Genomic DNA, 25,596 nt, shown 5'->3' with positions numbered 1-25,596 from the left:
GATTATAAAAGCCAAGATCCTGAAGGAAAGCAGTGGTGACCAGGTCTGTGCAACCTGTCATTGTGATACTGTTGCTGATTATTGGGATTATATTGTTTGTCCGTTTTTTCTTACTTTTTCCCCTTCATGTTCTCATTTCAGCTACATTTATTTTTATAACACCAATCCTCATCACTCTTTAAGTCCTCAAGTTTAGTATGAATATATTGCATAAAAACAATCCTTTGGGGTAGTGACATTGCAGATATGGGTACTGAAATGCCACAATTTGATATATTCTGCAGCTAAAAAAAAAACCTCATTGAAAAATTGTATCATACTTATTGCATGTTCTCCTAAAAATTTACAATTTAATAATTAACTTTCATACTTATGCTATTTTGAATGTACCCGACTTTGTTCACGCATGAACTAATATAAACAGATACACAATGGCTAAATACATGGGTAGTAAATACATGTAGCTTGGGCCAAAATCCCTCAAGGAGGCAAAAAACTTTGAAGCCATTTTCAAGTTGAAGCTAAGGTCTACAATTAATTTTCACTTTCCTTCAAAAGTACAGAGAATCCACCCAAATAAAGTAATCTAGTAATCTGTTTTGCATCATCTAGATCTGACATGAAAATAGGTCAAAATACATCAATAGAGGCAATGTGCTGCAGGCGAGGGCAGGGAAACCACAAAATGGTGATCATGAAAACATCTTTTTAACAAAAAGTTCTGAACAAAAAACACTCACAAAGCACATAATATATTTTGTAATGGCCAAAGTTTTGATCAGCAGACACCAAGCGTTGCCCCCAAGCTGGCATAAACTGAACGGTTTTGGAGGTGGTCACAATGTGAAAGCATGTCTCTGGGCAAAGTGTGGTGTCTTCATTGGTGTACAGAAAATTTCAAGGAATCCTTTTCACTTGCGTGCGTGTTTTCAGCTAATAAATGTGATTATTTGCGTAGATGGGTTTATTGGTTCTTATGCAACTGAAATTTGGGTCAGGGCAAGAATAGGGCAGACAATCTTCTGGTTCAGAAACCTAAAAGGCCAGCAGCATATTTACATGTGTGCTTAAAAAACAACTCTGAACCTTTTAACTCTCAAGTACATTTTCATTTTTCTCACTCTGCCAGTTCTAGATGTCAGGTTTTAACACAATTGAGCCTGATTTTCCTTGTCAGAAACTCCTCAACCTGTGTCATAGATCCAACAGTCACCTGGATCTACGACTGTAGCCATTAGCACAAGAGCACCACAGGGCACAGTACTCTCACCTTTCCTTTTCACTTCAGACGAGCAGCACGAGTCCAACTCCTGTCTTCTACAGAAACATTCAGGCGAGTCTGCAGCTGCTGGGTGCATCAGAGACGGACAGAGAGTTAGTTTGTGTCATCGCATGGGAACAATCATCTCAACTTTAATGTGAACAAAACAAAGAAGATGATGGTAGATTTTTGTAGAAACAGGGTAAGACCATATTATCTCATTTATGTAATTTGGCACTATAGCTCCGGAAAACATCAAGAGACTCCACTGTTCTGAAATCCACTGAAAACACTGGTGGTGTTGTTTCTAAATGAATATGAACTAGAGAAACTGATCATTTTAAGTGGTCTATTAATTTTTTTCCAAAGCTGTATATAGATCAAAACTGCACTGATTTGATTGATAAAATGTTTAAACACACAACAATTGTATGTGGCCATCTGGAGTCTGGATGGCCACACAAAAAGCTATGGCGGACCAGATTTGGCCGTTAAGCCTTGAGTTTGAGACATGTGGTCTAGTCTATTGATTATGTTTAAATAATATTGATAATAATACGAAGAAAAATACATCTGTTGTTATTTCATATGCGATTTTTTTGTTGCTCACATCTGGTTTGTTTTTGTGATCTCATTGGAAACAGTCACGCTGTAAAATTTCCACTATTACAATTTAGAAAAGAGTCTGACAACAAAATGAGCACAAGACCCCAAAATTTTAGTTTATAACATAAAAATAAAATAAAATCACAAACAGAACCAATAGCACACTTTTTGAAAAACATCGCTCAAATGTTTAATATTTCTTTGCTTCCTCTCCACTGAAGAGTCGCTCTTACGTAACAGCACACAGGGTTTCAGGAGTAAATCACCTGTCTTTACCTCACCTGCTCTTCCTGCCTTCCTGCCCCGTTTTCTTTGTTTTTCTTTTTTTAAACACAGAGACAAGTCATGACAGAAACTTAAGTCCCTCTTCTCTCCTTTCATCCGATGAACGGACCAATGAGAGAGCAGGAATGAAAAAAGCTGAGCGCACTCGGTGAATGGAGGAAAGGGGAATGTCCTGATCCTGAATGGCAGAGCGTGGAGGGCTGAAGGCGGTTGGAGCGCAGCGAGGCCGGGCCTCACGGAGGAACATGCTGGAGGATAAGGCGTGTTCTCTCCGGCAGCGTGGCGTCGAGCCAGTCCACCGGTGCCATTTGATGCCTGAGCTTGTGACGGTGCAACAGTGTGTGGCGGACGCTGAGAAAAGATTTGGCAGCTATAAATAGGCCGTGTGTTAAAGAGGCGCATTGTAAATAGTGCTTTGGCATAGTGTCACTTTACACCCCCCTCCCTCCGCACCCTCTCCGCTCTGGGTCTCAGCCCCAGACCGGACTTTTCTTAACAGTTTCATTATGCCTGAGTGCGTCATGAACGCTGGAAAAAAAAAAAAGATGAGAAGAAAAGGAGGAAGAAAGAAAGGAAAGACGGGGGTTGGCAGCAGAGCTATGGGACAGATTACACTCTAGTTCTGTGTGTTTGTGTGCGTGGGTGCGTGTGTGTGTGTGCGTGTGTGTGTGTGTGTGTGTTTGTGATGTAATGTAAGTGAGGCCAGGCTTCCCCAGGTACTCCGGTGTCTCCAGGTCTGGGAAGCTTCCAAAGATCAAGAGAAAAGACAAATGTAGAAGAAGCGGTTCTGTGTCTCTTCTTTCTTCTCCTCCTGCAGCTCCTGTTTTTTTGCCCTACAAATTCAGCTTTCCTCACCCTACTTCTTTCCTTTCCTCTCTCATCAGAATTTCCATTTAAAAGCTCCAATTTTTTTTTATCCCTCAGTACAAATATCCATTGTATATTTGCAAGAAAAACTCATACCAAGGGCAGATTTTTATTATTCATGTCCTTCAAATCCAGACTGCATTCGGGCATGAACAGACGCAGCTGTAGCCGTAAAGACAACCAAACTTATTACTGAACACTTAAGGTAACAATCACACGGTTTCAGTATTCAGTAACAACTATTACAGATTTGTGTCAATCTGAATATCATCCAACAGTGATTTTGTCTTAGTAATTCAGTTTCCAAGATTGAAACTCTTTTATTTTCCAGATTCAACATGCAGATCAACTTATTTCAAATGTTCAAGTATAACTTATTAATTTTGATCTTTCTGGGTAACTGTTAAAAATTAGAAAACAAGAGCATTTAAATTGTCTCCTCAGCCCAGGTAAAGTGGTTTTTGGTTAAGAGTAATGAAAACAGGAATCAAACAGCAGAAACATCAGTCCTGGATCTCCTGTGGTGATTCTTTAAGGATCGACTCAGACTGTTGTTCACGCCTTGTGAATCTCCCCCAAACTCCTGAATGGGTTTTACTTTACAATTCGCTCAATGCTGTAGCAATCCCTATTGCCTACACGTTGTTTCATATTGTAGTTTTTCCCTCCACTTAACTTTCCACTAATTTGCTTGTATACAGCCAGTCTTTAACAATTACTTCTTGTGGATTACCTGCCTAGTGGAGTGAGTCAGTGGCTATCAGTGGCCACAATATTTTAGCATTATTTATTTATTTATTTTACTGTTCTCATGTTGCATTCAAATCTTTGGAGATTTTCTGAAAACCATTATTTTTTCCTCTGTGTTATGCATTTAGCATCTGAGTTAAACCTTTTGAATCACTTACTGAAATTAAAAAAAAAAAAGTCCTGGATTGTATTATAATTTATTGAGATGCACCTGTATATTTGTTCTTTCTTTAGGATTATGTTAATATTTTCAGCAAAAGCTGCAAAATGCAAGAGAGCAATCTGGATGAAGTTTTCAAATTAAATCAGAACATGGAGTTTGAAACAGGCTTTGTGGTTTTCACACTCAGGTTTCACAAACAGTTAGTTTTCATATACCGATTTTATATTTCTATGGACTCCTAAGTCGGTCATTTAGTCATTTAATCAAAATCTCTGCATTTACAGTCTTTTATCCACCTGTCTGGACTTCATTCTTTAACTTTACCTTTCCATTTTCTCTACCCCTCACTAACCCAGTGTAGGGAACATATTTCTGGGTGTGGTTATTGTTTTGTTTTTGTTTTTTTGCTTCCACTTGCTCCTATAGCAAATAAAATCCTTCCTATGACATCAAATCATGACGTCTTTTGACATTCAAATATCCACTTCGCCAGGAGAAGCTGTGATGTGTTTTTCCGCAGCTGTGCGCTCTCTTTCACATCTGGCAGACCATCTCTAGGAGCGTTTTCTCCTTGTTTGTTCCTTAGCAGCTTTAACAAGCAACTTCTTTACGGGAGAAAACTCAGATTCCCCCCTTTTTTTGCTCCCCATGTCACACACATAAACACACTCACACACACTATGACGCAACAGCCACTGGTCATGTTCCCAAGGTCCTGTTCTCAGAGCGGTCTGACTAGAGGCCTTTGTCTGAGCTTGCTTTAAAAATAAAACTGGAGCAGGATTACAACGTACACACGCGCGCACACCCGCACACACACGCGCGCACACACACACACACACACACACACACACACGCACTCACTTTGCATGAACTAAGCCTGACCTGAGGTGGAAAATGAAACAACTGCCAGCTCATGATGGTGTGTAAAGTGAAGTGAGAGTGTTCACGTATGTGTGCCGCCGCCATACTGTATTCAAGTGAGCACAATTCCACTCGGCCTCCTCCTGAAGTTGTAATTACAGGCTTGTGTAACACCCAGATGTGTGTGCGTGTGTGTGTGTGTGTATGCGTGTGTGTGTGTGCGCGTGTGTGTGTGTGTGTGTGTGTGCGTGTGTGAGATCTCGCACGAGCCTCCAACTGGCTCACACCACCTGTCATTTCACGGCGGCACATGGCAACACGATCCACCTGAAAAACTCAGCGGCCCTCTCAATCAGTTTGAAGCTTCTTACACCTCCTGATCTTACCATATTACCTGTTGACCCTACAAAAGCCCCTAAATATTCCTATAAATATGGCAGAAATCAGAGAGCTCAATTCTTTAAAATTTTTAGATTAAATTAAAAAAATGTTTGGGGAAATTAAGCAGGACTGGATTGCTTTACTTTAGGAGTTATGCTTTATAAAATATAAAATATTCACTTCTGAGATCAAGTTTAGAAGGTAAAAAAAGAACAAAATGTGTAATAATCAAATTACCTACATCAAGAAATTAAAACAAAAATCTTTAGCATGATAAAGATTAAACCAGAAAAATAAAATAAAATATTATGGAAATAAGTGCAGAACTCTGCGACCGACCACATCGTCTAGAGTTCGTGAACGGACAACTTTCCTATGCGCTGATGAATCAAAACCTGAAAATCCTTTTAGGAAATGAAAGATACAGAATCCTCCAGGGGAAAGAGAAGAGAAACATGTTGCCTGTCGACAGGTCACAGTTCAGACGCCACCATCTGTGAAAGCCTCTTGAAGCTAAACAACATAAATATGCTTTTCAGCAACAGGTGCTGGCATCAAGATGATTTCATCTTCATTTCGGTGAAGGCCCTCTGTTTCAGAAGGGAAACCCCAATCTGCTTTCCTGCACACAATAAAAAGACATCACTCCATGTGAAGGAGGCAACCTGTGCAAAGTCTCCCTTTTTTCAGATACAGGCCTGACAAAAAGTATTTGAAGCCTTTTAAACAGAAAGTCCTAATTCAAGGCCAGGAGAAAAAATGTGAAAATACTGTATTCGTAAAGCTTCTGCTGTTTCTTCAGTTCAAAAACTCTTACTGGGAGTGATGGTGGAAGGAAGAGCAGCATTTTTCTTAACTCTTCATCAAAGTTTCCTAGTGTTTCTCTGCTGCTGGTGATGATGATGATGTTAAAGAGGTAGAAAAAAGTCACAGTATCTTCAATCCTCTGCTGGATTCAATAGATCAGTATAGACGGCAGCAGAACAGCCCCACAGCATGATGCTTCCATCACCATGCTTGAACGTTGGCACTGGGCTCTTAGGTTTAAAAAGCCTCACCAAGAGGTCCTCCAACATGATGAAACCTGCGAATTTGATTCTTTTGTAAAGACAGCGACTTTGAAATGGGGATTCATTTGTAGTTAGCTGATTCAGCATCTTCCAGTCCATGATTAGCTTGATCTGCAGTGGTTACTAGTGATGGTTCTGATCATTTGAAAAAATGTCCTTTCCTCTGAGAGAAACAGCTTGGGTCAGATGGTTGAAATCTTTATTTCTATTAGAACTAAAAGCATCAAATCTCGTTTTGAAATGGAGTCGTATAACTAGGACTTGCGTGTTAATACTTATGCCTGTATGCATAATCTTGGCTATGTGTGGATAAAAGAAAGGACACCATGAAGTTAAGGTTATGCACTCAATTCACTCTCAAGGACGTTTCAATCAACCCTCATGTTTTTGCAATCTAGGAAGAAGTTGGAGTACCCAGAGAAAAGCCACACAGACATGAGGAGAACGTGCCGACATCATCCAGAAAGGCCAGGATTTGAACATTGGACCTTCTTGCTGCCAGGCAACTGTGCTACCTACTGCTTCACCTTGCAGCTTCATGTTTTTTAAAAACATCTGAAGCTGATCGTTTTATCACCCTGGAAAAGTATCAGTTAAATAAATCACAAATTAACATGCCACTTATGCCAACGATGAACCTCACCGGGTTTTGTATACTGGTTCACCATCTGGCAAAACATTCGTCCAAATTAACAGCAGGGATACTTCCATGCACCCTCTGTGGTATTTCAAACCCCTCACTGTGCCACGGTTTACCAGTTGAGAAACCCAAGACTCACTTAATCAGCTTTGTCTACTTACTCCAGGATCCCCTTTCCCTCTCCATTAAGTTGCACTCCAAAAACAGCTCAGCCGCAGCTGAATCGCTGCCATCCAAAAGGTTTCGAGGGTAAACGTTGCCAAACCCGCGCAGACGATACCCACTGAGAGCTCTCACAGGTCCGCGAGCAAAGCTTCACCACGAGGCCCCAGAGGCTTAGACTAATGATGAACAACGGACTGTGTGAAGTATGATTCATTTTCTACTCATTTTACTTACATTTGCATTGAATTTGTTTTATTTAGATGTAAGACAAATTTGGTTCTGTTACATGATCACCTCGTGATCACAAGTGAATCTGTATTTCCTCTTGTTTTCCTCCAACTCCTAGAGTGTCGACTGACATGTCTTCTGCTCTGTGGAGGGAGAATGGCGATCGAGGTGGCTTCACAGACCTTCTCAAAGGCAGAAAGTCTTTTAAAAAAGTAATTAGTATTTAATAGAACAGTGCAACACTGAAAAACCGTGGTGAAAATAGGCATATAGCTTATGATACTTTGTGTATTCAGGTATATTTTACAGTAGCGCATCATTTGCCTTTATTTTATAATATTTCTGTCATTTTCTCATTTTTTAAGGCAAAAAATCTCAGTGTCAGTTGGGAAAATAAATTGTAATAATTCTGATTTAGAAGTGTATTGTTAATATTGTTAAAGCCAAGCTTTTTCACACACCTGACAGACCTAGATTTCAATTCATTTTCTTTCAAGTAAGAAGTTTCTGATGAGAAACAATGTAGTAATCTCTCCAAAGATAGCAAAAAAAATGAAAAAGGAGCACTACGTTTTAAGAAAAAAAGTTTTTATTTACATTTTCATAAAAAATAGGCATCTGAAGTGTTTTCACAGTCTTTAAATAATCAGACATCATATCAACCCAACCAGCTTTCTTTGCATATTTTGACAATTATTCTTTGATAATGAGAAACAGGAAGATATACATGAGTGCCACACTATTTCCTCGTTTTCTTAAATCTTTTCATTTAATGTTAGTCTTGGTTACATTTCCTGGAGGAAAAAAGAGATTTATTGTTTTTTGGGCTTTATCGGTCTGGTCCTCAGGCTAGATTTGGTCTAAGCCTACAAATAAATATAAATATATTGCCTTGGCCCGTGTATAAGCATTTTTAAAAGGAATAAATGTTTTAACAATTGCTCTTTGATAATGAGCCTCAAGTGTTAACGGCTGGAAGGCCTCCTCGCCATCACCCTAATTTTTCGCTCCAGAGATTCTCTCTCAGATTCAATTCAGGGCTTTGACAGAGCCGCTCCAAAATGTTAGCATTTCCTCCAGTCAGAAGAAACACAATCAAATTCAAAGATTACCTTAAATCTAAAAACACTTACTGGGTAAGGATTTGCTTGCTTGACCTCCTCCGTTTGGGCCTTTTCTATCCCTCCGATTGTGTAATATGTGATCATATTTAATAGCCAGCTAGATTGGCAGCTAAGCCGCATCATAAGGCCGAGTCCCGCTCAGAACACCGCGGCTCTATTCGAGGAGCCAGGGAACATCGAGGACGTTTCAGGGGGAGACACCTGCTGAATCAGGCGCTTCTACGCCACACAGTGTGATGGAAACTGATCCAGCAATATCAGCCTCGCAGCTATTAGTGTCTTGTACAAACACACTGCCTTCTATTAATACTGTAACCTGGCACACACTTGCCGCTCTATAAATGCACGCTCACGCAGTGGCTGTCACACATACCTGATCTGGTTTCAGCAGTACAAACCTTCCCAGCAACACATTATACAAGCAAACGCAAAGGCCCACACATGCAGCCGCAGACACACAAGCACACACATGCACACACACATCCAATCACGCTGGCTGGCCGAGGCTCTCAGCAGTGTCCCGTTAAGCACACACTTGAAAGGACACCCCAGAGAGGGGTCCTTTTCACAGTAATAGTGGCCGGCAGCACTTAGCGAGGACCCGGTGGCTCTCACCCAGCGCTGCGAGGGGCGGAGAGGGTTCTCAATTCCACAGCAGCCCACTCTTCTCTTCCCACTGAGTGGGAGTAGAAGAGTCTTTCATGGGCGCAGCACTCCACGAGCCGCACACTCCAAAGCACTCACTCACCCGTCGTTCACTGTGGAGGGTGAGATCTCGAAATCGAGTGAACAGGCGAGCGGGAAATCAGACATGAGTGTAAAATCTTTCAAATTATATTCAGACGGCTCTTTAGTCTAAACACCGAAACTCAGTTGTCACAACACGATCAGAATTGTTACTGGCAGACATAAACTGCTGGCATAATAGACAATAAGAACATTAATTTGCTTGCTTTGATGTTTGATTATTTACTTTCCATAAATTTTCCCCAAACATCTTCGATTCTCCTTGGGATATTCTGAAATCTTCCACGACGAGTGTTGTTGATTCCTCTTTTCTCTTTATTAGCACTGAAGAAGGCAGAGCAGAGTCCTTCGAACAGCAAATATTAGCATAGTGAACAAATAAAACACTTAATAATTTTAATTAACAAGAAATAAGCTCAGAACGAGCACCAAATTGAGCATGCCCTCATCTGAAAATAATAAAAATAAAACGAGAGAGGTAACGTCCCGTTTTATTTTTGCGCTCTTATCTCATAGCTTTAGGCTTTGGGTCAGTTCATCTTCAGCTTTCGTACTCTCATTTTGTAGCCACTCACCACTGGGCATCTCTTTATAGTCACGTATTTTTGAGGATTTTAAAAAAATAAGTCCACAAAAGCCTAAAAGTTTAATTGTAAGATATTTTCTAAAAACATCATGTAACATCCTATTGTCATTGATTGTAATTCTTTTTTTTTTACTTTTGTTAAAACGACACTTTTTATACACTTTTACTTCAGTAAAGTGAGTACTTCTGTTACCGATCGCATTTATCAAATACATACATTTATAGGGGGGAAAAAAAAGAACAAACTACCTTGCTACTGCTTTGCCGCGTGTTAAAAGTCTGTGTTTGTTTTGGTTTTGATAAGCAACAAGTGCCTGAGGCTTCATTGATGCTTTCTCCTCTGGCCGTGCGATGAACCGCCACCCGCATCGAAGGACAGCCTGCGCTGTTTATTCTGTCTTTACCAGCTTGTGTTGTGTTGCTTAAACACGGCCGAGAGCGGACCCTCACTTTACCCTCACAGTGGAAAAATTACGCGACAGGCTGGTGCGAGCAGGCGAACACGCATGAAGGCCGCCATCCAGCTTACAGCTCTAAAGCACGTCTTTGAGTTAAATCAGTCGCTTTCCTTCTCTCATCCCTGCACAACATCCTGTACATATCCTGTTACCTCTGTGGTTTTCCTGAGAGTGCGTGCCGCCTCAGCCTCATCGATGGAATCCGTCGCTCGTGGCTCGGCACGGCCAGGATTACGGCAGCATTCCCAGCTGCTCAGTCACAACGTGAATTAGGCTTTTTTCATCTGGCTATCAGAGCGTTCTGGCCGCCACGTGAAGGAAAGAGAGTTTCTTGGCTCACGATCTGAACAAGATAAGTCTAATACTAAGCCTGTAGGAATTGGGAAGATGTTTCCTGGGATGCCTAAAATTCCTTCCGGAAACCTCGCCGTCTGACATCAAGGGTGAATCAGGGTCCACTTTGTGTGTAAACCTCGAGCCGAATGAGTTAGAGCGAAAACCTCCTCCTCTTTCGCTTCCTTTTAGAGTTGTTTATACTCACGAGACTAGAATTATGGGACACTTACACAGGGAGGCCTATTATGGTATGAGGACACAACACATCTCACTCCCACACACCAAAACATCCCGGCAAACACTTACAGAGAAGAAGACAGCTGCAACATCCACAGCGATAGGAATCGGGCAGTTCCAGCGTTATCGGAGCAGAATGTGATGATGCAGTGGATTCCTAGGATACCTAAGTGGTCAGGTTTGTTCCTCGCTCCAGACGAGAGCTGCAGACAATTACCTAATGGTAAACCGGGATGCAGTAAAATAAAGTCCATGACACTCGTGAAGTCATGTAGCAGGAAAAAGAAACAAGTTCACATATTAAAGGAATGCGGAGAAAAGGTGAAGAGAAAGACGAGAACTGAGCTTAAAACAGATGAAAGCAGCAACAGTGATTACCGAGTTTAGTTTTTATGCCTCTGACAACGGAGGTTTGACTGTGTCGGTAACAGGGCTACACATGGGAATGTAAGCATAAACAATGGGTATTTTGAATGTGATCTATGTTTATAGTCTGATGCCGATTCGCTAACGTAAATCATTTTTCATCGAGCCGTAAAGACATGTTTAAATAATTAAACAATTAATAATTGTTTGGTTGAGATTAAGAATAGTTTAATGTAAATGGTTGCAGCAAAATCCCAACAAATCTGAAACATTGATCACTTCACCTGATGAAAAGATCCTGATGAAACATTAGTTTCACAGGATACTCTGATCAGTCCAACCTCTGAAGTCTGGGTCTGATTTTTGAGTCTTTTGTTAGCCTCACATTTTCGGTTTAAATCCCGTCAGGATTGGTCGTTTCAAGCTGTTGCCCCTTGATTGTTGAATCCTCTGCCATTGCTGTCACGTCATGTCTATTCCATTTATTATTTTAAAATGCTGCAAAAAAAGCCTATTTGTACAGGCAGGCTTTTAATTTAATTTGATGTTATGTTCCTACACGTCTTGTGGAGCACTTTGTGATTTTTTTTATTTTTACCATGAAAGGTGTTATACAGTAAACAAATAAAATTTTACGTATTTACAATAAATGGCTGTGTTTTTTCTTCTTTTACATATTTTGGGAAGGTCCACCCATAGTTAAATTCTGGTAGTCCGTTTCAGTCCAGATGTGTGATTTATTCTCTTCAATATGCTTCTATTTCACCACTGGATGATTTGTCTCATGTGAGAGTTTTTACTTGGCTAGCCTTAAAGATGTTTAGTAGCTTTACAAAGTTATTTAGACATGGCGTCTCCTTTACAGGTTACTTCTATCTTTTGCTATTTTGTCAGCTTAAATGTCTCGGTTAATCAAATATGTGTTATATATCAGATAAAGTTTCCTGAATGAAAACTAAAATGCAGTAGCAGACTGCCAGAGCTGTGGAAATCCCCTCAACAGAGATCCTGCTCAAAGTACCATAAAAGATCTCAGAAAGTGATCCAGCACGCTTTAATCTAAAGAAATCCAAGAACAAGAGCGCTTTCAGAACCATTTCCAAGGCTTCCTGGCTACAATAAACTACGGTTTAGAGGTGTTATCCAACACACAACGAAAACACGGAGCAGCAGTGAACCGTCTCAGGAGTGGCCGGCTTACAAAAAACGACTCTTAAGAGGGGATTAAAAACTGATCCGGGATGTCAAAAAAAACTCAGAACAACATCTAAAACTCTGGAAGTCTCACTTGTGGCAGTGGGTAACTTATAAATGTGTGTATATATATATATATATATATATATATATATATATATATATATATATAACATATTTGTTAAATATGTTAACAAATTTAACATATTTAACAAATTACATATTTGTTAAAGCTGTTACTAAGTCCTGAGAATATAATGTGACACAGAGAAGCTGTGAAAAACTCAAGCTCCTCCTTCTTCTACCAGTGCTAAAGACAGCAACACACAGCTGAATCAGAAACAAATAATCAGAGCCATGAGGAGGGTCTTAGTGATGTCAATCACTCTTGTGTATGTGCTGCTCACCGTCACCCTTGTTATCTGCTAGGCGTTCATGAGGAGCCTGCATGAATGCTCAGGCTTGTTGTTATAGCCACAGATGATGGCAGATAATGAAGTTCTCTGCCAATAGCACATTGAGCAGCAAGTACATGAGCATGACTGACAGCGCTAACACACTCCCCCCACGTCTAACTGAGAACTGAGATGTTTTTGTATATAGTCATATATAAATTACTTGCAATATCACACTTACGTATATATATTTTATAACTATATATATCTTATAACTTTTATATGTCATGGTTACATTTGTATTTACTAATATTTAACACTTTGGATGGAATAAGCTATTGGGATCAATAAAGTATATTCTATTCTATTCTATTCTATTCCATGTTAAAAGTCAAAGGATTTTCTTACTAAAGCTCTTTGATGCTCAAATTTCTTTAGATCAGATCAGAATATATGCTTTGTTTTTTAAATGTTCTCTTGCCTACTGCAGGTAAGTTCATTGTTAAAGTGATCTTGATTCTGGATGTTCAGCTGGTGAAATCATTCAGCTGTCCAAACAATTGTTATTTTGTCAATTCATGATTCAAGTGGACATGTTTGGATGGGCAAAGCAATACTATTTTTATAATAGTTTCACTCTTTTGATTTAAAGTTGTGACAGCAGTACTTATTAAGCACTAATATTAACAAAATATCAGATTGGCACAGCAGAAGACCTAGACAAGTTCTAGATTTAGAGATGCTGATGCTTGACCTTACAGAGGCTGTTCATGTTCAAAAACCCCAACAGGGCTAAACCTAAACACTTAAAACCAACATTGGAGAAACATTAACAAGTCCAAATAAAGTTTCAAGTTATTGAAAGCTAAATCAAGTCTCATTTCATATTTCAGTGAAGGTTCACAATCCTTTCTCAAGTCTGTAATGGGTAGTGCAGGCCAAATGTCATCCTTTGGTGGCTACGTGTAAGTCCCCAGTCTTTAAGGGCCATTCTAAGTCAAATCTTAAGTCTTGTGCCAGGTTACATTTCAAGCCTTGCATGGGCAAATCCAAGTCAAACCTGAGACCTTTGAGCGCCAAGATTGAGTTGTCCGAAATATATAATGAACAAACTGAGGTTTACTCCTGGGTCTTCAATTCTAAGTTGAAGTCAAGCTTTAATCATTTCAGTAATCCAGGTCAAGTCTTTAAAGCAAACCAAGAATCAAGTCTTTGAGGGCCAGGTCCAAGTCAAGTTTTCAGTCTTTGACACCCAAGTCCAGGTTTGGTCTAAACTCAACCTCAAAATTAAAATAACTTCATAAAACACAGTTGCATATGTCGCAGGAATGATTTACAATTTTTGTCCGTCTGCGTCCCCTTAAGCCAGTAACACAGTGCTGGACAACCTCGTTATGGTGAAGATGACGCTCCACTGCTTAAATAAATAAAGTGAAGAGTAATATTCTATTATCCACTGGTGCTGCTAATAATAGCTGAGCACAACAATGAGGGAATCCTTCTGGTGTTCCAGCTTGCGACTGGAACACCATTAAGTTAGATGTGATGTCATTCCCAGGTTCACGTTCCAGCTGAAAGACCTGGAATGCCGCCTCGCAGCCAACAAGTTGTAAAAGCAACAATTTAAGCATTGCTTAGATAAGTGGTTACTGTAACTATGTGTATTTCTGTGTGGGGGGAGAGAGAGTCCATCTCAGCTTGCTGTAGAAATAAACATAAGTAGCTTCACCTGCATCCTGGTTCATATCCCACAGGCTTTGTGTGTGTGTTTGTGTTTGCGTGTGTGTGTGTGTGTGTGTGTGTGTGTGACAGGGAGAGGTGTGAGGTATGCATGCCATGTTCTTACTCTCTTAACCACTTAAACGTCCCAGGAGGTGGGTCACTGTGCCATCTGGCATCATTTAGATAGCAGTTTGTGTCTGCCTGGTGAACCTGATCCTGACCATGACCTCCTCAGATGTCACAAAAATTGCAATTTAGTGACAAATAAACTCTGATTAGCCCATTTTAAAATGTAAAGAGTTAATCCAGACCTAGTTATTGTAAGATTGTGAAAATCTTTTTATGGAAAAATTGAGATAATTGCAGATATTTTTATCTGGGTCTCTTTTTATTGGGTCTCTGCTGCTTCTGAAAACAGGCCAGGAGCTTAAAAAAACTCCACCCAGTCAGTATTAAATATTTTTTGGTGTTTGGAAAATTAATCATCAGCAGGCACTTCCCCTCACCACCCCCTCCTCTCCCCTCCCCTCACCTCACCAGGCAACGGGCTTCCCCTCACAAGCCCGTTGCCCGTTACCTAGCAACGGGCCAAGCCCAGCCCGTTACCTAGCAACCCAAGCTGAACTCCAGTATGTTTGGTCAGCTGGTTTTACCACCACACGTGCCATCTACAATGGCTGCTGGAAAAGACAAGTGCTTTGCTTTGTTGTTGACTTTACATTCAGAAACCACTTAATGCATTCTTGTAAATTGTGCAGGAGGTTCTACTTCTGCTTTTCAAAGATGTAAAGTTGTGCAAATGCACATCTGTTTGCAGCTATTTCCCCTTTGAGTTGGGGGGCGTGGCCAGCAGCAGCATGTTTGAATTTAACTGACAAAAGGCCAGGTCAAAATAGGAGGTCGAAGGAGGTCAAAATAGGCAGAACTGACCAGACGAAAATCCTATTTTCTAAGAATAATTTTTTGTGCAAAAAATATAATGAGCATGTTTTGTATAGACCTAACCTAACCTGGTCAAGGGAGCACAATTGGTCACCTTTAATTATTTTAAATATTTTAGAAAAAACATCAACAGCCACCTACTCACAGGCCCAGCCTGATGCTGTAATACAATTAATTAAATCAATCTCATGAACATGCTTGACAATATAGCAGCTATAAAACACATTAAAGAGGCTACACACTCCACTTTCTCCTGCTCTTCCTCCTATAATTAATATTCTTGAAAACATCATTTTATTCTTAACAGAGGTTTCTGCAGTGCAGAATCAATATTCTGCTTAAACACACGGTTAAATTGTTTAAGAAAACTACTCTTAATACCTTGACAATACACCACTTAAATCAGGCTTGGTTTCATAAGAGATTAGATTCAACAGAACTCAATAAACTCTCATTACTTTCAGCTGCAAGTGTTTTATGCAGAGCACTCTCTGTTTTAATCTGACTCGATCTGACTCAGTCCAGCACGTTGACTCATATGTTAGTGCAGCTCCAGCTAATTGACAAGATACTGAAAAAAGGGGAGTTTGTATTTCAGATACCTAAAAGTTAATGACAATGTTTCAGCTGTGCTCTGTGAGTTCTTTGCTTTCACACGGAGAGCTGTTTATGGATACTTGTTAGTAGTGCAGACAGGAAACTGCAGCAGCCATCACAGTCTCGCCTACAGTGCAAACGTCTTTGTAAATGCTGAAACACACTTTGGTTGTTGATGAAAGGCGAGATTTGATGAAATGACTACCGTATAGTGCTAAATAGATCTTTATACAGAAATCAAATGTTAAAAATGTGTTGTTGAAGCCTTGCTCTGGATGTGGCTGACATAATCACACCACCAACAGGTATCATGACATGAACTCCGTCAGGAACCGATTATTTAAAAACGCCACGATCGGGACGTCCCCAACACAATCTATACAACTTTTATTATCCACATTTGCATATGCAGATTCTTCTGAATAAATTTGCCCCCTTCTTTTTCTCAACTACCGAAGCCAAGAGTTTAGTTTTAGACTCTCAAGGCAATTACAATAGACGTACTTGTGCTATATTTAGCAGTATCAAATGCCATTGAGGTGTGTGGTAACTCTTACATCGCTCTTTGTTTTGTTTTTTTTTTTAAGTTAAAGGGCCATATAGTTACGAGGAAACATTCTATTTTATTTATGCAGTGCTGGAAACTGATCAAATTGAGCATCTCAGTACTATACACTGTTCATCTCTAGTACTATAACTAACTAAAAATCGCTCACATTTATCCTCATTTTCAGTCCTAAGAGTGTACATTTGAATTTTGATTTTGTCTTATTTTTTCAATACTACACGTCACTGCTTTCTCTCATTAAAGCAGTGAGGTAAAGACTTAGACTTAACTGGAAAGAATCCCCCCGTCAGCAGCTCCCATTCCTCACCTACAGCACTGTGAGAGCAACAATAGATGAATTCAAGTGCGAACAGATTGCAGCCCACTGAAAACTTGTGAACAGTGTGAAAAGACACTCTATTGTGGCAAACACCGAGCTATAAATCCTCAGTCACACAGGAACCTCCAGTCACTTCTGCCTCGGGCTTCAGGCTCTGTGTCTTGTTTTCCACTGACAAAACAATTGCAGGAATATGTGTACAAACACTGCCTCAAATCTCTGCGTATTTCAAACGCACAACACTGTGGCCACACGCAGCTTCTCAGAACATTTCATTCGGCGAAATTCAAAGAATCGTGTCCACCAAGACGCAAACGGCTGTCTTAGAAAACAGCTCCAATATTGAGGTCACTTTAGCTTTTTTCCTTGCAAATGGGCAGTGGCTTGTAAAGAATGCTTTGATCTCAAAACGGCCCAGTGATAATCCATTGTGTGTGTAATATCTGTCACTTATAGGCTCGCAGCTCTATTATAACGAGCATACGGTTGGCGTCACATACAGCTCATATTAACCCCTTGGCTCTTTCCTGCTTATTCTTTGTCCTTGTGTGAGTTTGTGTGTTTTAACCCCGGCGTGCACACGCATCTCAGCGGGCACCCTCGTTCACGTTAAAGTAATGTGCTTCACTCATGTCTTAATGACTGATTAAAAGCAGTAAGTCTGGGAAACAACGAGGCAAAGTTTTTTTAGCTCAGAGCTATGAGTTGAGCGCCAGCTCATTTTTCTCATCTAGCCTCATCATCCATCTCCATCAACCCTGAACCCTCTGGTCTTGTCCTGAACCTCTGCTGTCGGAGCCCTGTGAGAAGTCAGCCGTGCACCCTCGCACTCCCACAGCTGCTCAATACGGACCATTCATGGCCCACGCTGTAGGAAGTAACAGAACACAGCATTGTGCTTACATGCAGTTAAGCCAGTGTAAGGGTGAGCCAGAGGTGAGCGAGAAGCCCCCCAAGAAGTCCAAATGTAATATCACAGAGATACACTCTGCAGTAAAAAAAAAAAAAAAAAATGAATCAAGCACAATAAAATGCTTCGAGTGCAGCTCCGGTCTCTGAAGAATTGCAGTCAAACGTCTCAATGATCCTACACTCCCTTGTTCATGCTAATTCCTCTTTCCTGCATGAACAAGGTCCATGAGTGACTCCGGCAGATATCTAACCTGGCAAGCATATGTATATGTGTGTGTCCGCCTGTCTGTGTGTGTGAGAGGGAGTCTTCCCTAGGCTGTCCCACAGGGGATCCAGGCGTCTCGTCTCTGAGTCACAGACTGACTCTGTTTGTGTGCGAGTCCATCAGAATGGATCAGCATCAACATCCCGAGTTCCCCTTAGGCACACACACACACGCACACACATTTTACGTCGTTGAACCTCCCCAGGGCTATGTGCTATCCCCCCGTCTCCATAAGCAGAAACCTCAGCTTCTCAATGTTAGATGGGCCGTTCACTCACGCTGAACAATGGCTTCAGAAACACCGCGAGCCGTCAAAGAACGGAGATTTACAGCAAGACATATTTTCAATACCGATGACATCCACATATACTGTAGTTCAATACTTTTCACTCTATTTTAGAAATAGAAAATCTAAATTCTTTGATTTTGTACTTCAAAAACACTCCTGAAAGCTTTAACTCTGGCCCTAGAGGGAAGGATTGTATAATGCACCTGAGTTACACATATTTCATTTGATAGTACAACTCAATAATAAGGATGAAGGAAAGTATCAAAATAAAAATATCTGAAAGAACAGCTTTAATGCATAAGCGCCTAATCAGATATCAACAAGGGTTCATGCAGACTCTTAGAGTAAAGAATACGGTATCTCAGAGTGGAGAACATCAAATATTTTTGTAGAGAGCGTTTTAACACTTTATATTATAATATTAGGTTGTATTGAGAAAAGTCGTACTGGCTGCCAGCAAGCTGCTGGGTTATGATTTTGGACAAAGCTCTCTTAACAAAAAAAAGCACTTTTTCAACTTGCAAATCCAACTTTTACTGCTTTCAAACGGTTACTTTCAGGCATAAGGCACAGCTATCCAATCCCTTCAAAAACAGAATAAAACAGAATAAAACAGAACTTGATGACAAGGGTCAGTTCTTCAAACATCAAAGTCCCAGGTTTTAAGACATCCGCTTTTACGATCAGCAGGTTTGAAGTTAAACATTTTTATGTGAATGTTTTAATTGATCATGTTTTTATAACAGCATGTTCTTGTTTATTCGTGCCCTGGCAATTAAATTCAGGGGAAGTTTCGCACTTCGATTTTGTTGTTAGTGGGCAGAAATCTCAAGATGAGTTTGACTTTCCAGCACACACAAGCAGCAGAATGAAGCTGCAGCTGAATGAATTCACTCATTCAGTCACTTCCAACTTTCTCTCAGACCACCTGTGACCATGCAGCAGCGTGCAGGACTCGCAGGTGCAGGCAGAGGTTTCACCACTGCCTTCCTGTTGTTAATGTTGATCTCTTTCCATGAACCACATAATTCCTCCTGGCCTGGTTTCGGCCTCCTTCCATCCATCTGTGCATCCATTCTTCCATCACTGGATGCCGTTTGGATCCTGTATCTTTTTTCCGTGTTTGGCAGCTGATAGGCCGCCTCGAGATACACACACACACACACACACACACGCACACACACACACACACACACACACACACACACACACACACACACACACACACACGCACACACACACACACACACACACTTCAACAGGTTATCCTTGTCATTAAAACTTTTCATGTGCAACAACTCCATGGTGGATTAATAAAAATAAAAAATTAGCATATTCAAGCTAAAATACAGTCAAAACTGGACATAAAATCAGAATAAAACTGAATATAAGCAATAAAAAACTTCACTGTATGACATGAATGCAAACTAGAAGGGTTTTCTTTGTTAAATACTGGATCCAGATGATCAGCCCAGAGCTGTGGATGGCACATCTGGCTTTGTAAAAGTGAAGCTTCACACTTCTAACAACCAGACAGTATTGGACATAGTAACCAAGAAGACATGTTGAATCCTGGAGTGACAACCATGACTATCCTTAACCAATACGTTTTTAAATCCTGGTCCTCAGGAAAGAATGTCCTACATGTTTCAGAAGTTTCTTTGACTCCACGCTTTAATAAATGGGTGATTAACAGTCTTCCGCAGCACTTCATGCCATGCTGAGGAGGTCATCCAGGTGTGCTGGAGCAGAGAAATATCTGAAACGTGAAGGACAGTGGATCCGAGGACCAGGGTTGAAAACGCTGCCTTGAATGAGGAGGAATCCAAAATGTTTCTGGCACAACTTTAACGATTCCCAAGGTGCCTGAAGAGGGTCAAGAAGATGCTAAAGTGAAATAAAGTCAAATATTAAATTCAGAAATACTTTACTGATCTGAAAGGGAAACTAAATAAAGTGCTGTGAAGTAGTAGAACAATGTGCTTGTCCTTTTCTGACAAATACTCAAGCTCCTTAAAACAAACTACGTTAGACATAAAAAATTGTATATCTTCCAAGTAATATTGTGATTTAAACGTCAAGGTTTCTTTATGGACTGTTCTCCTGATCAGAGGAGTCAAGTTATAGCAGCTGGACTGTTAACTGCTGCTAACAATAAATACAGACAAGAGCTGACAAAGGAGCCAAGACCGAAATACCGAATGCATCGAGACACAAATCAGGGGGAAAAGAGGTACGAGGAGGAGAGAAAACATGATGAAAAAGAACAAAAATAGACAGATGGAGCTGTGAAGACAGAAACGGTGAAGTGGACAGTAGAGCTTCACTCTGGTCTGAGTGCATCAATGAGGCTCGCTGCGCAGAGAGTCATTATTGTTCTATGACACAGATGAATAGTACATTAGCATAAAGGAGGGCCTGACATGACACATGACAGACACAACTAACTCCCCTTTCGCTCAATCACCTTTTCATGAGCTTCCTCTCACCAAAGCCTTTTCTTTCCTCTTTTTTTGTTTTGTCTGTTTGCATGAAGTATGCATGTGAGTGTGTGACTTTAGCATGGCAGCACGGTTCGTCACACCAGGAGAGGATCGGCCATTGTGCTGCCACAGTGAGCAGTGGGTGAGTGTGTGTTTGTGTGCAGAGGAGAGGATAAAGGAGAACGTAACAGCGCTGCAGAGCGTCGCTACACGGCCACGTAAGAGCCTCTGAACGGACTTGTGGCCTCGCTTGGAGTGCGCCTCGTTCTGGGTTGTTGTTTAATGAAGAGGCTCTCATGAAAGACACACATACACACTCACTCGCCCACCACAAATCATATCAATGCTCTTCTAGCACTTTAAAAATGAGTGCTTGCTCCGAGCCTAATATGCAGCAGATACGCAACAGCTCAAGGTCGTCCAACCTTGTTTTTTTGTTTTGTTTTGTTTTGTTTTTTTAATTCCTCTCGATGATTTCCATTCGTCTGCGTTTGTCTTGGACCGTTCCTGGCTTGTCATTGTGGGGGAAAACCTCCAACTACAGCTGAGCTCTGCTATTTCTGTTCAATCTCTGAAGCCCTGCTGACTGAGCGGAGGTCACCTCGTGGCTTCTTCCTCTTCTTTTGTTGACTCACTGCACGACTGGCATGTACGTCTGTGAAAATAGCAGGGGGAATCCTTTGTGCGTATGTGGTGTCCTCCTGATGCGGTGGCACAGTGCCATTTAAGCACCTTTGAGCTGGGAAGCACAGGGATTGCCCAGCCAATCCATCCGGTGATAATTGGATCAACGTGCGTCTGCGGAGGCCTGAGCCAGGCAGCCACTAACTACTGTCCTAATTGGATTAGCGATTGTGGCAATGTGTGTGTGCGAGGGAGGGAAGGAGAGGGTTTCCCTGGATTACAGTGACCCAGGTGTGAACAGTAAAGCTGCCGGAGTTGGACGCATTTGTGACGTCACTCTCAGAGACAGTCCTCTGCTCGTCATTGTGAGCTGATGACTGGCATTTTCCTTCTCGCACGGCAGCATGGAGCAGAGGATTCCATCAGCAACACACACACACGCACGCGTATGCACACACACACACACACACACACACACGACATTACTGCATGCCTGGAGCAAAGACACAGGGAAAGAAAGACCTGTTTCACCAAGAACAAGTGCTGCTGGTTTAATAAGATGTGAGTGTTTAGCTTATAGTTAAGCTGCAAAAACGTAAGACAAAACTAACCTAAAAGGATTATTTGACTTACGACAAGATATTTTCCCAAGTTATAAGTGAAATGATCTGTCAGTGGAGCCAGTAATTTTTCATCAAAATTCAAGGATTATTGACTTAAATCAAGCTCCTATATCTTGCTAAAAAGTTACTTGTAAGTTAGTTTTAACTCAAGTGTACTACGATATTTGCACTAGAAATTAGACAAAAAATACTGGGTAAGATTTTGTGTTTTTGCAGTTTATGAACAGAGTAATACTGGATCCTGAACTCTGATTTTTTTCTGGAAGAACTCCCATTTTCCCAGTCAGAGTTATGACTTTGGGAGCCATCTTTGTTGTTGCTTTTACGCATTGGAATAGATGATTCGATTTATCCCCAACTGAAGAAAATTTATCATCAGGTTTGTTGATGTGCACAAATTTGCAAACTATAAGCCAAAAGTACAAAGTATCTTCCATGGCTGCGGATACATTTTGGCAAACATATTATATATTTTAATTGAGTGACGTTGCTAGATTAAGACTAAGCTGCAGCATCTTCAATCATATCCAAACTTTGACTAAGTCACTCAGCAACTTTGATTTGCTTGCTTTGGGTTATTTTTAGTTATTTAGAGGTGAACTTGCTAGTGTCATTGTCCTGCTGCAGAACTTAAAGGTCATAAACTGAAGGCCGGATTTTGTACTTCAGGATTTTGAGAGCAGGATTAAAGGGTACATCACTATTGTACAGCAGATTATACCGCCATCATGTTTGACTTTATGTTAAATTTTATGTAATTTAACATTAAGTGCTGCTTTTTGAACTGCATTAGCCTGGTTTGTTTATTTGATAGGTCTGTCAGTAATGAGAACTTTCTGTGGGAACCAAACTGAACTAAAAAGGATTGTTAATCACACTTCATGTAAGATTTAACAACAGGGTCAATTTTACTTTCCGCTAAGGCCTGCTTCGTTTGGACCGCATTATTTTTGCCAGGAAAATATGAATTTATTCAGGTTATCTACTTTAAGCAATTGTCTGTTGATCCGAAAACTTCAAGAGAAACAAGGGAAAAACAGAGGAAATTAATGAGAGCAAATATGTTTTTACAGTTTCATTCTGTTGCGCAGTTGTTTTTCTTAGCAGCAAAGCCTACAGTTTATCATGAGAACTACATTGGTTTTATGAATAAATAATTACAAACCGCAAACACTTTCTGTTGCCGTCCTGGTGGAACAAATATTTGATTCTCCATTCAGGAAAAAGATTTTGCTGGTATAAATTTAAAACTCAAAGCCGTGTCGGTAAAAAAAAATAGCTCAACATACTGAAATAGAAAAACATGCAAATAGACAACAATGCTATGAGCTAAAAAAAAACTTTTGAGTTATAAAAAGGTGTCATAAATTTAACAACACATGGAGTAAAAACAGCCAAAAAAGATGCAAATAGTTGTTTGCGCAGTAACACATGTAAAAATGGAAACCGTGTTTATGTGTCTCCAGGAACATAAACAGCCACGTTCCTGTTGTTTTCATGTTTGACTTTTTCCAGCAATTGTGTCCGGAAACACTTTCGCTTTTATCTGTGCCATCTTTCGGATTTTGCATAAGTTGTGTATTTATATTCCACATGTTTTCAAACTTGTGAGCAGGTTTTCTCTGCAGGCTGGCGTAACTGAGAGTAATTTTAAAAGCATGTTGAGGTTCTGCTTTTCATCGTCCTTCAGGTTATTGTCTGAAACTCACGCAAATCTCAAGATCTTCTCCAACTGAATCAAACGAGAAAAGCTAGAACTAATTAAACAGGCGTGAAGTGAAAAGCAGAAATTTAGAAAATTTAGGAGAACCCAGTAAATATTAAGTTATTCTTATTGAGAAATAATCAGCTCTTCCTTTCTCACCATAGTGTTCAGTCTCACTTCAACAGTCAGGGGTACAGCAAAGAAAATGTCTGAGGTTTAAATGCTGCAAACCTCCTCAAAAACGCTGAGTAAGGATCATCTCCTTGTCTGCACCGGATGTGAAACACCTCTGTGCAATTTCATGTGTGAAGGAATGTGGGTGAGTCTTAATTTATTATAAATATGACCTGCTTTACAAAGAGTTTCAATCTTACGAAAAGTTTCAAAACTTGTTCATTATGTCCAAATAAATTTCTCCAAAAACCTACATCATGTGATGAAGCACAGTGATAATTGGTTTTAGCATTGAATCCATAAACTGTTTTCACATTTGCATCTGAAGCCCGCAGTTTTATTCAGCTCACAGTAAACTGACGTTTTCAGACATGAAAGCGTCCAGTGTGAAATTCTGCACTTATTCTACACAATAAATTATAAGCATTTAATGGCAGAAATTTTAAAAAGCCATAAAACTTTGCATAGAAGACGGTTTTAAAAGTGTCTCCTGCCCAAAGCAGTGCCAGTCTTTAAATACTAAAGATTAATGTGTTTTATGGTTCTGTGTGTTCTCTGAGGTGAAAGAACACAAGACGTTGCTGTTAACATTAGGATTTTTTCTTAATTGCTTCTAAATTTTTTTAAAAGTAAAAGGCCTCCTTTCTGTCATCTGACTATGAAACAAAAAAGTCTGGATCTACAGTACTTTGTTCCTGCGTTTGCATGTGTGGGCGAGAGAGTGGTGTGGGGAGGAGGGTTAGAGCCGCTGAATGTGCCGATCCATAAGCCCCATCGACAGAAAAACTTCTGTTCCTCAACCGGAAAGAGCAGTGGAGGAGAAGCACTCAAACTGGATGTCCTCGGCGCGGTTCAAACGCACAAATTCAGATTTGCGTAAAAATACAAACGCGCGGAGAGGCTGGACGAAGACGTCAATACTGAAATTCAGCAAAAGAAATGAGTGAACCCTGCGAGAAACAGAACTAGAGGGTTTATTTGAAAAGATTATGAAACTATAGTTTGTTTGATTTAATTATTAAATTTAGGAAATAAAGCCGTTTTAAATGTGTTTTGGGAAGGATCAGTTGTTCATAAAGTGTGTGTGATTATGTCGTTTAGAAAGCATGTTGCTCGTCACCACAGACCATATATGTCAGTCTTATAAAACCATAAAACGGTGAGGATGATGCCAAAATATTTCAACAGTTACCTTTTATCAGTCTCATTTGATGGGAGCTTCACCGCAACTTCTAAAATACTCACCCTGTAATATCTGAGAGGCCCCAGGTTTTCACACATTAACCTCAGCCCGTCTCGACCACCGCCACAAACATCCCCAGGTAAGAGCTGCACAACGCAAAACCTCAGCTCAGCCTTAAGCAAGTTACAGCAAAAACATATTTATTTCCCCAACAGATTACCTCTTTCTATCCTTTTTTGTAACAAAATTCAAACAAATTGTAATATCAGACAAATCTAATCTGACTATGTACAAAAATCAGAATTACAATAATTTCTTTCATCAGGAGAAAAAAAACCCAATTCAGATCAACCTCGGATTTTTGTGACAAAGTAAAGCTGCCTTATTATTTGTGCCTTTCTTGAGCATCTGCAATAATTGACTGAGTGTTTCACATTGTTGTCCGCTTACAATGTCTTAATCAGATC

At 40.3% G+C, this 25,596-nt stretch overlaps 1 long non-coding RNA gene across 3 annotated transcripts in view; it reads right to left on the bottom strand.

The window, feature by feature from the left end:
• Positions 1-25,596, bottom strand: part of LOC145547593 (uncharacterized) — a 69,147-nt gene that overhangs the window by 14,718 nt on the left and 28,833 nt on the right. For all 3 annotated transcript variants that reach the window (XR_014083885.1, XR_014083884.1, XR_014083886.1), the window contains exon 4: positions 1,271-1,348. This is a non-coding gene — a long non-coding RNA (uncharacterized LOC145547593). The remainder of the gene's footprint in view (positions 1-1,270; positions 1,349-25,596) is intronic.

This window comes from Poecilia reticulata, chromosome 16, assembly GCF_904066995.2.
Source record: "Poecilia reticulata chromosome 16, P_reticulata-male-v2, whole genome shotgun sequence".
Classification (NCBI taxonomy): Eukaryota; Metazoa; Chordata; class Actinopteri; order Cyprinodontiformes; family Poeciliidae; genus Poecilia; species Poecilia reticulata.
Note: the sequence above shows the minus strand (reverse complement) of the source record. Positions and strands in the feature narration are given on the sequence as shown.